A 12,275-nucleotide genomic window follows, 5' to 3' on the forward strand; every position below is an offset into this window, starting at 1 on the left:
ATAAATGGATCACTTTATTTCTGTGGAGAGTAACTCACAAAAGTACGATATTTTGTAAGCTAAGCTACATGGAGTATCGCTTACTTTCACACAAACAGAATGAAAATTTTATTGTTAAAAAATTCAGTTTCATTGGCAGTATTCAACGGCATTTCCCATGCTCCCCATGCAGGACTACAGGGTGGGCGAAGAGTGTCTGGAAAACTGCCCAGAGGAAAAGGACCTGGGGTGCTGCTTACAGCTGAACAGGAGCCTCTGTGGGCCCAGGTGGCCAAGAAGGCCAGTGGCAATAGGCTTGTACCAGCAATAGTGTGGCCAGCAGGACCAGGGCAGGGATTGTCCCCCTGTACTGGGCACTGGTGAGGCCACACCTCAAGCCCTGTGTCCAGTTCTGGACCCCTCCCTGCATGAAATATTTTGCGGAGATAAGCAAAAACTCCACAACTTTGTGAAAGTTGTAAAGCCGGTATGTTTATTACAGTGCTGGACACATGTGGAGATTGTTCTCCTCAAAAGACATGCGTACTTCTGGGAACTTCAGGTCCCTTTTTATCCACCTCTCAAGTACATATGCATACAATTTCACAATAGGTTCATACATATTCATTTTTATGAATTTCGGGTGTGACATTTGCCGCTAGTTCTTTTTTATCAGAAAGAATTCCTAGGTCAGGTTGACCTGCTCTCACAGCAGTCTCTCTGTCTGTCTTTATTCCCCCCCATCCCTTATCTCTGTCCTTCACTGGAGCAGTTTCTCTGAGCCTAGGCTTTTGCAGTCAGGCTAAATAGCTATGTTTTCTAACCACACACTCAAAGATGTACATTTCACCTGAATCAAAATGGATTTCTACTCTGGAGAATTTCTACTCTGTCTCAGAAAGACATTGAGGTGCCAGAGCATGTCCAGAGAAGAGAACGGAGGTGAGGAAGGCTCTAGAGGGTAACTCCTATGAGAAGTGGCTGAGGGATCTGGGAGCATTTAGCCTTGAGCAAAGGAGGCTCAGGGAAAACCTTCTCACTCTTTACAATTCCCTGAGAGTGTATCCAAATGGGGTTGGGCAACTAGTGATAGGATTAAAGGACACAGCTGTGCCAGGGGAGGCACAGGTTAGACATCGGGAAGAATCTTTTGGCAGAAAGAGTTGTTAAACTTTTGAATGGATTTAGTCATTGCCCAGGGTTGTGCCATGGTTGACAAGGTGATGATCAATCCAAAGTTGGACTTTGTGATCTTGGAGGTCTTTTTCAGTCTAAATTATTCTGTGTGATTCTGTGTTTTGGTGTCTATTTTTTCACCCCCCCTCACATAGAAGAGGATGTCTTATGGAATAATTAGTGTTCTACATCTGTAATTCTTTTACCAACTTGCTGCCTTTTTGCAGCTCTGAAACTGTGTGTATCATGAGAGGAGGTATCTAGACAGGATTGCACAACTGATGTTTTTGGAAAGCCAGTTAGTATGATTTCTGGATTTTTACTCTGTCTTATCAAGTGTAAATTCACAGTCTGGTGCATTCAATGAAATGTCCATTTTTAAAGCTTATTAAAGAAATTTTTATCAGTGTACAGCAGTGAAAAATGTAACAGTGGTCATATTATATCAGCAGTTGCCCAGAAGTGAGAACAGACTGCTCTGTTAGAACCTGAAGTGCATCCAGAATGATGATAAAATTGCACAACAGATATTTCTGCAAATATTGAAGTAGTTAAGGTGCAAACTTAATTTGCATTTTTACTAATAGAATGGTATTTATAAAGACAGATGTCATTCATTATTTCTTTTATGAGAGCTAGTAATTTGGTTGAGCTTGTTGTATATTGCCTACTTAATGTGGAACTAGAATGGGCTGTTTTATGTACCATAGTCACAATAAAACAACCCATGAAAGAATAGTTGAATTGACGATATAATGTGCTTTGTGAAATAAAAGTGGTTTGTGCTGCTGTAACTTATATCAACTTTGCCAAATGCAGATGCAGAATTCAGGTGTTTAAAAGGAGTTCTGCTGCTTTGTTATAGCTCTCCCTGTGGATACACACACACACACTTGTGTGTGTAAAAACTTGACTTGATTTACAGATTTTTCACATATATTTATATATATATATATATGTGAAAAATCTGTAAATCAAGTCAAGTTTAGAACAAAGTCATGGATCCTATCTTAGTCAGTTGACATACAAAGAAAATTTGTTTAGCTGTCCATATAAAAAATGTCAATGCAATATCCACAGTTACAACTTTCCCATGTGAGTTTCCTATTTTTGGATTAAGATTGATCATGAAAAATATCTGACTGAATATTTCTAGCAAAGGGAACAGTGAGTTACAATTGAGAAAATGTTGTTTTATTGAAGGAGCAGGTGTTTTAACAATGTGCATGTTGATTTTGCTTGTTTTGGTTGTGGCAGAGTTAATTTTCTTCACAGTGGCTGGTGTGGATCTGTGTTTTGGGTTTCTGCTGAACATGGGGTTGATAACACAGAGATGTTTTTGTTATTGCTGAGCAGGGATTGTACAGATCTGACACCTTTACTGTTTTTTGTACTGCCACTCTGGTGAAGAGGTTGGGGATGCATGGGAGCTTGATCTTAGTGTATATCCTAAAATAATGTGGGAAAATCCTTATCAATATTAGCCCCTGAAGCTTTTTAGCAGTTTCATGAAACACAAAAATACTTTTGTTTCTATTGATAATTAAAAGAAAGACAGAAATTTGGGTTTAGAAAACATATTTAGGAAACCTCTGAAACTTCATTTGTAGCTTGACCAAGGTTGTCTGCTTTACAACAGGAATTTATATATTTTTGCTAGAAATTTTAATTCTGTAGTACACCATGAACAAGTAGTTTATATGTTTCTGTCTATCAAACTAGTGACAAATCAAACTAGTGACAAAGGCTTTTTTGTAGTATTTAAAATGTGTGTGGGAAAAGAACAGTAGGTTTTGGTCACCAAGATATGTAAGAAGGGGAAAGAATTACTTTGGTTTATTTTGTTATGCTTACTATTTTTTTTTTAGGTAAAAGTAATGGAGATGTAAAGAAGCATTTAGAATTCCTTGGGAACACAAGTGGGAAATTTATCTTTCACCTCATCTCAGATGAGTTTTGTTATTGAGAGTTAAAGAATTATTTAAAGGTTCTATGCCCCTATACTTTCACCCCAAGCTGTCTCAATAGTTTATTTTTTTAAGAGATATTGTACAGTTGGAGAGAACACATGGAAAACCATTCTCTGTAGGTACATAGAGAAATAACTTTTTGGGGAGAGCAGAATTTTGGGGAGAGCAGAATTGTATTACACTCCCAAACCAAAATTTCTTAGAACAGCAAAGCTAGACATTGCCAAACAGGTTGTAAGGGTTTTCTTGGCTCACACAGTTTTGTCTTTTCCTTCCAGGGGCATCAGAGGCATTAAATCCACTAAGTTTTGCTGAAAAGAGAGTAATATATTTGCCCTTTGGGAGGTTCCTCATACTTTAAGTAATCTTATAAGATTAAAGTGATTGTTTCCCTCCTGAACTTCTGCTGAGGTTTAAAGTACTTGCTTCCAGTGCCCACACACTTTGGTTGGGATTTGTGTTTTCCTCCCATGTACACTTATGGAGAATTCTTTCTCTCTCTTATCAAACTACACTTTATTAGATAGGAGGAGAGAAGTTCTTTTGGTCTCCTCTTGGAACAAACCGCTGCAGAACTTCAATATTTGTGAGATTATTTTTCTGCTTTAAAAAACTCACAGAATACAGCTTTAAAACTGCTTCTTCAGCAAATAATATGTAATTATAAAATAATTACCCTTTCCATGACCAGACTTACTTACTTGTAAATGCCCAGAAAAAGATGTGTTTCAGAGGGGAAAGGCAGTGTGGTACAATTCATTCTTGCTAAATTACTTTTTCTAAAGGACTGTTAGTTTCAAAACTTTTTTTGCAGTGTTTGAAACTTGGCAGAAAAGAATCAGTGCTGAAAAGGGGGAATATGTCATTCTGTTTCCGAAAGCCCTAAGTTTGATTTTTCTTGCTGTCTTCACAATATATGTAAATACTGATGAATTATAATCTGTACTTAGCTGAACTATGTGATGAAGCTATTTCCTCTGGGAATAATTGTTTTGGTACACATTTCTTACATAATAGGGTTTCTGTTTTATGCATATTTCCCCTTCATGAGTCTTGTTGTCCCTTTTCTCATAATGAGGAAGATCTTGGGAAAAATTAATGAACAGTTTCTGAACCCAGACCTGCTGCTTTTCTTCTGGTTTTGATGGTTGAATTTTCTGCTTGATAATACTGCTATTTTGCATACTTTGCATTCATGTGGAAAACTGACGGTTTTTTGACAGCCTCAAGAATCTTTGATCCTGTCATTTTTCAAATGTTTGACCATCTATTTCAACTCTCCATGTAGGAGATGGAGAGAACAGACAGGGTGGCATTTTGGAGTGAATAGTCTAAAAGGGTCAGCATTCTAAATCAAAGACCTATATCTTTTGAATGCTGAATGATTAAGATGCAGCATCCCCCTTTATTCTGTTTGTTCTCACAGTAATTGGCCCTGTTTCCAAGGCAGATTTACCCTTTTGAAACGCACTATGAGAAGGAATGTAGATATGGTACAAATAAGTCCCCATAACACATTCTGAAGCAAGCAGCTCACTTAGAGATGCAGATGCACTCTGAAAAGGGTTCTGGCACTGCTAGAAACCCAAAGTGGTGCTTGTGTGCAAGACCTTGCTAGCTGTCTCTTTCTGACTCCCAAGTCAAATGTTGGATGAGTAGAAAAACAAGACTGGATTGACTGGGAGGTCTGCTTATGTATTTATCTTTTCTTAGGTTTCCACGGTAAGTAGTGTGAAGTACAGTAAAATTCTTTATTCTGTTTTTAAAAGCAGAGCAATCTTAAAGTTACAGAGCATCACTAAGTGTTAGATCATAATGTCCTAGACCTCATGCCACAGTGTTACTCAAACTGACACGTAGTGAGAAAATGAGAAAAACAGCAAAGCAAAAAACTACCCCAAACCAAAACACATACTCTGCTTTCTTTCCTTAAAGCCTTGTTGGTGACTAATTTTCACCTCTGTTGAATTTGTGAGGGTCCCCAGGATGAGGTGAGAGATGAGAATCTGACTCTATGTTCTCAGAAAGCTGATTTATTATTTTATGATATCACATTATATTAAAGAAATGCTAACTGAAACTATACTAAAGAAAGAGAAGGATACAGACAGAAGGCTTAACAAGAATGATTATAAAAACTTGTGACTGACTCCTCAGAGTCCAACACAGCTGATGGTGATTGGTCATTAAGTAAAAACAATTCACATGAAACCAATGAAACATGCACCTGTTGGTAAACAATGTCCAGACCACATTCCAAAGCAGCAAACACAGGAGAAGTGAATCAGATAATTATTATTTACATTTTTCTCTGAGGCTTCTCAGCTTCCCAGGAGAAGAAATCCTGGTGAAGGGATTTTTCAGAAAATATGACAGTGACACACCTCTTCTGCCCTGTCTGACTTAGGGGCAAAAACCAGAGAATGCTTTATCTCTTACTCCATCTTTTTGTTGGTTTGTTTTTAGGCACATTGGTTCAAAAATAATTTATAGAAAAATATGTAGAAATGGACCCACCAGCTCCTGTAATACTGTTTAGTTTTCTGCTCACTCCAGTTTCCTCTGACTGATGGTTTTTTTCTCTTCTGGACAGAGTGAGTATAACGTCAACAAGCTGACTAGAACTTGCATTTAGAGAGCTGATCTATAAGGAAAACACTGTGAACACTCAGTGTTGATAATTTTAATATCTCCAAGCAAAAAGTGCGTAACAAAGAATGAAAATGTATCAGATTCATTCGTAAGAAAAAAATCATTTGGCTTTGTCTCCACTTATAGGTGTACTGCCTCCTGAAGCCTCCTGTCATGCAAGTGCAATGTTATCAATACATTTTTTTCTCATAATAGACCTTTTCCTTTTGTTCACTTGCAGAACACTCAGTTTTCTTGTCTGAAACTGAAGCTTCCGATTATTCTAATCCTTGAAAAATGAATTCATTAATTGTCCTCATCATTTACAACATTTGCTTGTCTTTGACTCAAACAATTGATGGTTTTCTCATTTCTCAAACTGGTTTTGACATTTCAGCTTTCAAGGACCCTTAATTAATTTGTCTGTTCTCCAGTTCCCTGAGTGACATGAACTCTCAGAGGTGAACACACACTCATATTTGCTGCTTCTGGGATAGAAGGAAAGAAGCAAAAAGAATATCTTGCATTTTTCACAAGCAGAAAACAAAATCAGAGCTCAAAAGTCACTTTGCATGTGGAATATCTTATGCAATAGTGATAGGTTGTAAATAACCTGGAGATTTTTTCCTGAATAATCACTTTGCTAACTCAGCTATTTCCATCAGTGTCAAGAGACTCCAAAATATGTGATCTTGCAAAAGCATTCACCACCTTTTCTGCTCTGTTTGTGATCTTGGTTGATTCCAAGTTCAGGGTGGACCACAAGATTGTCATATGAATGAATAAGAATGGTATCTTTTCTGCAAAGAAAGGTGAGTTAAAGCTTTGAGGGAAAACCAGAATACTCTGTAGAATATCCATGGGTATTAAAATGAACCAGGAAATCAGTTTTCCAAGATTTGTTTTTCTGTCTCAAAACATAGATGCTTTCTTATAGACAAGTTTATTTGTTAGGGTTTTTTGTAGATGTGATTTCTGAGACTTGACACTTCTTTCAGCATGGTAATTTTAGACAAGGTGACAGAGTTTAATTCAAAATATGTGATAAGTAGTTAACAAAAAAGTCAAAGTTTGATTTCCAATCTTTTTATAATATTTGGGATTAGCTTAATATACTTCACTCATGAATTTCTGAATAGCTCAGAGGCCAATTATCAATCTTAACTAAGCAGAACAACTGCTTTCCACGTGGCAATTTATGTTAATTTATAGATACACATGCCGTAAGGCTAAACCTTTACACAGGAGGCCTTGAAACTCATAATGATGCATGCAATCCAGGCTGGGAGCTTTTCAGCCTCATGAAGAAAGTAAAACAGATTGATATTTTAGAACTGGGGGGAAATAAGCTTGTTTTTACAAACAAATTAACTCATCCATGACCTCATGCCATTAAAATCTCCCATTTAGAATTATAGGTTATGCTTCCATCTCACTGAGAGAAGGGAAATACTATGTGTGGCAAAGCCTCACAACCTATTCTGTTTGGCTACAACTGTGAGTAAACAGATGAAATAAATGCATTGTGGCAGGAATTTCAGGGCCTCTTCCCCTCCTTAATTTCCTGTCAGTGGATTAGATTTACTTGTTGGGTGTAAATTTATTACACCTGTATCAGCAAAGAAGCTGCCTCCTTGAGTCAGTGGGCAAGGTTGGATGGTTGCTGGTGGTTGGATTGTTGGATGGCAGGGAGGGATGGTTGCTGGCTATTTAGGAATCCAGTTCTCCTTGGAAGCAAGCAAGCTGAGGGAAATACAACTACCATTATTTTACAAGTGTAGCACCTCAGGAAAACAAGCTGTCTTTTATTGCTTGGGAGGACAATCAGATCAATCATCTTTTGTTTCACCTGTCAGGGCTAAAAAGGTGCTTCAGCACTGCACACTTTGAAATCTAAAAGCAGTGTAAAAATATCTAACAAATGGAAACCTAGAGAAAAGAGATTTACAAAGGAAATCTTTCTAGTAGCAGGGAGGTCACTCTTTCTGTGAATCACTTTATTACTGACAAAAAAACCCTCTGAAAGGGATGTTTTATTTTTAACCCAGTGGTAGTGCACGAGTGCTAAAGAATACATGTAATTGGATATTTACTATTTCTTTTACCCAAGGCATGAGATATCTCCTTTTCTCATGTCATCTTTCCCTGCCACAAGCGTTGTGTCTCATGGACTGTTGGGAAGGGATGAGAGTGGAGATCTCTTTTTAGTGTGGGAAAGGAGAGAGCAAGATGGGACTTGATGGGAGAGAGTTTGTGGGAGAAGCTGTGCTGGTTGCATTGGCTGCTGTTCTGGGATGGCCAATCTCTGCTTCCTCTGGCACTTTGGCAGCCTGTTGTCCTGGATGTTTGCCTCTTTCCCCTGCTGTCACTGCCCTGCTCCCTGCCATCTGGCATAACTGCAGATTTGCTCCCTCCTTCCAGGGTGATAAAAATGTAGATTTTCACAAGGCTAATTTCTTCAGAAAAATCCTGACAAAAAGTTGTTGCTAATATTCTTTATTTAACTGATCCAAGGCTCCATAATGACAACAATAGAGTTTTTCTTTGACCAGACAGAAAATCTGGCTATGGACAAAGGTTTTCTGTAAAAAAGCTAAAATTGAAGGAGATACTTGGATCCTCTTCCACAGGTTTTCTAGGTATCTTACTTTACACAATTATTTACACTTTACTGTACAAATGTATGTGAACATTTGTGTTCAAACTAATAAACATCTGTGTTGGTTTTGCATGGCCCGGTTTTTGGTAGCAGGGCACAGAAGTGGCTTTTGTGAGAAGTTGCTGGAAGCTTCCACCATGTCCAGCAGAGCCAATCCTTGATGGCTCTGAAGATGGACATGCCACTGCCCAAGCGTGGCCCAGCTAGAGAGGTTGGAACACCTCTGTGATAATATATATAAGAAGAAAATCAAAACAAAGAAGCACACTGTTAATTCCAGCCGGTGAGGACATGTGAGGGAAACAACATGGAGACATGCCAAGCTCAGTGGAGAAGGAGGGAGAAGAGGTACTTAAGATGCTGGAACCAAGATTCCTCCCCCATGGTGATGTCCATGGGGAAGCAGCTGAGCCCCTGCAGCCCATGGGGATCCATGGGGGATGCAGAGATCCACCCACAGCCCATGGGGGAGATGCCCACACTGGAGCAGGTGGATGCCTGGAGGAGGCTGTGATCCAGTGGAAGACCCAGTGGAGAGAGGGAGCCCATGGTTCCAGGCTGGAGCAGCCTGTCCTTGGAGGACTGCACCCTGTGGAAGAGTGACCCATGCTGCAGCAGTTTTGGGAGGAATGTTTGCCCATGGAAGATGCTCACATTGCAGCAGTTTTGGGAGGACTAGTGCTCATGAGATTGGAACTACATTGGAGAAGTTCACAGAAAGCTGTATCCCATGGTAAGGACCCCATAGTGTAGCAGGGGAAGGAATCCTCTCCCTGAGCAGCAGATGAACTTGGATGACAAACTGTTCAAAATCCCTACGCTCTGTTTCCCTGCTCTGTCAGTGGGAAGGAGGGAGGAGGTGGGTGAAAAAGGTGTTTCAAGGTGTTTTTACTTCTCATTATCCTCCTCTGACTCTGGTAGTAATAAATCTACTTTTTACCTTTAAGTCGAGCCTGTTTTGCCCTTGGAGTATTTTCTCCCAGTCCTTAACTCATGACACCTTTGCTAATTTTATTCTCTCTGCCCAGCTGTGGCAGGGGAAGGTAAGTGAGCAATTTTCATGGGTGCCTGGTGTTCGGCCAGGGTGAAACCCCTGTCAGAGACTGAAATATTGTAGTTTATGACTTAAACATTTTCATGAAGGACTTTGAAAACTGTATTACAAAAGCTGCAGAGAATACCACCACACCCTGAATGGGACTCTGAGAGGCCCTACACAATTCACTGATGAAGATAAGATAAAGTAATAACTCAGGGATGGGGACATTCACAAAGCACAAGCCTAATATCTTCAGGGTAGAGACCACAGCCCCAGGGCTATCAACTGCCAGGCTTGCACAGAGCCTTGCACTAAAGGGTAGGACATAGGATCTTTTAAGGAAGTCTCAGGTATGGTTTATGTTTAGATTAAGTATCTTCCATGCAGGTAGTTCTGATGAATAAAATTAAAGAACAAACCCAAACCTATAGAAACCTTACTCTTCCTCAAATAATCCTCTTTTGGTAATAATTGGCTAGAGAGGAATTCAAAGAAAAGTTACAGAATAAATTCTGTGCTTACAGCTGGGCTGTGACAAGAGAGGAAGCACATGTTCTCCAGCTCCCAACTTCTCTTTTTTGCCACTTGCAAGGGACAATATTGGTGGGTTCAGTATTCTTAGGGTAAAAATACTTCATAGCATTGCCAGTTGCCTGCTGGGTGTTAATCCAGCAAATGAAGTAGCTGTCAGTGTTAGTTTGGTTGCCTTTGGTGGTTTCTCAAGGCTGTGATGCTTTCTTCTTGAGCCAGCTATTTATTAGTTGATTAGTTGCTAGAATATGGTTGTCTAGTGAAGAAGAGCCCTTTATATGGTAAGAAAAATGAGCAGAGATGGTCAGATGAATAGACATTGGCTGTGGACATGCTTAAGGACACTGCAAACAGCTCATTCAGTCTGTTAGATGAGTTTGGTTTTTTCCCCTCTGGAGTGCACTTATCTGCCTTTTAAGGTAAACAGGGGGACATATGTCAGGAATGTCAGTGAAATTATGAATCTCTTTGATGTGAAATTGTCACTGCCTCAAATAAGTGATAGTGATTTTTGTTGTTGCTTCTTTTTTTTCCCCCTCCTGTGTTTTGTTTCAGCTCTTCCTCTTTAATGTCAAGGAATTTTTCTTTCTTTGTGCCCTCCTGCTTCCTTCATGTCAGTGGTATTCTTTTGTTTCCTTTCTCCTTGATTTTGATATCATTCCCAGCCCTCCTTGTATCACTTGTATCCAAAGATCACAGGGGTCAGTAATGTTAGATCTCTATATATAGAAATTTGTTCTGTGGAAGCGTTGAGATTTTTCAAAATCTTTTTTCTTTCTATCCAGTTAAAGTGAAATAAAAAAGAAATGGAAGGTGAAGAACAATGTTCATCACCTTTCCCCACTCCCAGAATATCCAGTAGCTTTTTTATCAGGGCACTTGCTTTTGACATCAGGCACCCATGTTCCAGGTATGTTCCAACCTCTAAGTTTTTCCAAAATGTTGTTCTACCTAATCCATAACAGGGAATTTGCACCTAATCAATAACAGGGAATTTGCACATCTGCTTGGGCTCTGTATTTACACCCTAAATAAATAGTTGTTCTGTAATGAATACGTTTTGCTTCTCACTGGACCTATGCTGTTTTGTAAAAGGTAATAATTCACTGAATGAAAAAAGAAAAAAAATATGTAGATCAGAGTCTGGATTTAGACTGTAAAGTCTATTTAAGTTCTTACTCTCAATCTATGAATGTCCTTTCTGGAGAAGGGTATCTCAGAATGTGTCTCACATATTTGGCTACAGACATGGTTAACCTCGAGGAGATATCACCAGCAGCTCTGATGTGTGAATTTTTCCACCATGGGACAGAGATATGTTTGCCTGTTTTCTCCCCTTGCCTATTTGAACTAGGACCCACAAACACTTCAATATCTGATTTTAAGAACTAATTTTAAGAATTTTTATCCTTCAGAAACTAAGTCATACATTCATTAGAAGTATTTCTGTGTGAACAAAGGAATATTTTCTAACAAAAAATTTCTTCAGAAAAGTTCATCAGCTGAATCCCTGACACATGGACTATCATTTAATCTCTTGAATTAGATGACAAATTAATGTTGAAACTTCCTTTAGTTTGGGATCTTATTTCTTTGGCCTCTTTATATTTATATAAAATTATTTTTTAATATATTTTAAAAAATTACTTAGAGTTCATAGGATACCTGATAAATTATGGGCTAAAACAGAAAAAACCCCTCTCAGAATTCTAAATTGTCCCTTTGGGTTCTGGCCTGCTCTTCCACATGTCATGCCTGGAACATATGAAAGTTGAGTAAAGTCAGCACAAGCTTTTGAACCACATACAAATTAACTGTTACTAAGTTAAATAATTTTAATTTTGAATGGGCATCAGTAATGGCAGTTATGCTGCCAGGGTAGAGAGAGAAGGCTGGCAGTAAAGTTATAATCTGTTTTAGTTTTTCATAATTGGATGGATTAATGCATTTTGTAATCCATTAAATCTGATGGCCAGTAAAAGGATCAGAGGGAATAGCATAAAGTTTTGTCAGGGGAGGTATCAGCTGGGTATCAGGAAAAAAAAAATTCAGTGAGAGGGTGGTCAGGCACTGGAACAGGCTCCCTGGGGAAGCTGTCACAGCACCAAGCCTTGCAGAACTCAAGAATTGTTTGGACAACACTCTCTGGTACGTGGTTGTGCAGACCTACAAGTTGGCCTCAACAATGATCCTTATGGGCTCCTTCCAACTCAGGATAATCTTTGATTCAATTAAATCCTTTGTCAGGTTGCTCCCTCTCTGTTTTTCAGAAAGGGAATAAAAGCATAAA

This window comes from Agelaius phoeniceus, chromosome 2 (assembly GCF_051311805.1).
Source record: "Agelaius phoeniceus isolate bAgePho1 chromosome 2, bAgePho1.hap1, whole genome shotgun sequence".
Lineage (NCBI taxonomy): Eukaryota > Metazoa > Chordata > Aves > Passeriformes > Icteridae > Agelaius > Agelaius phoeniceus.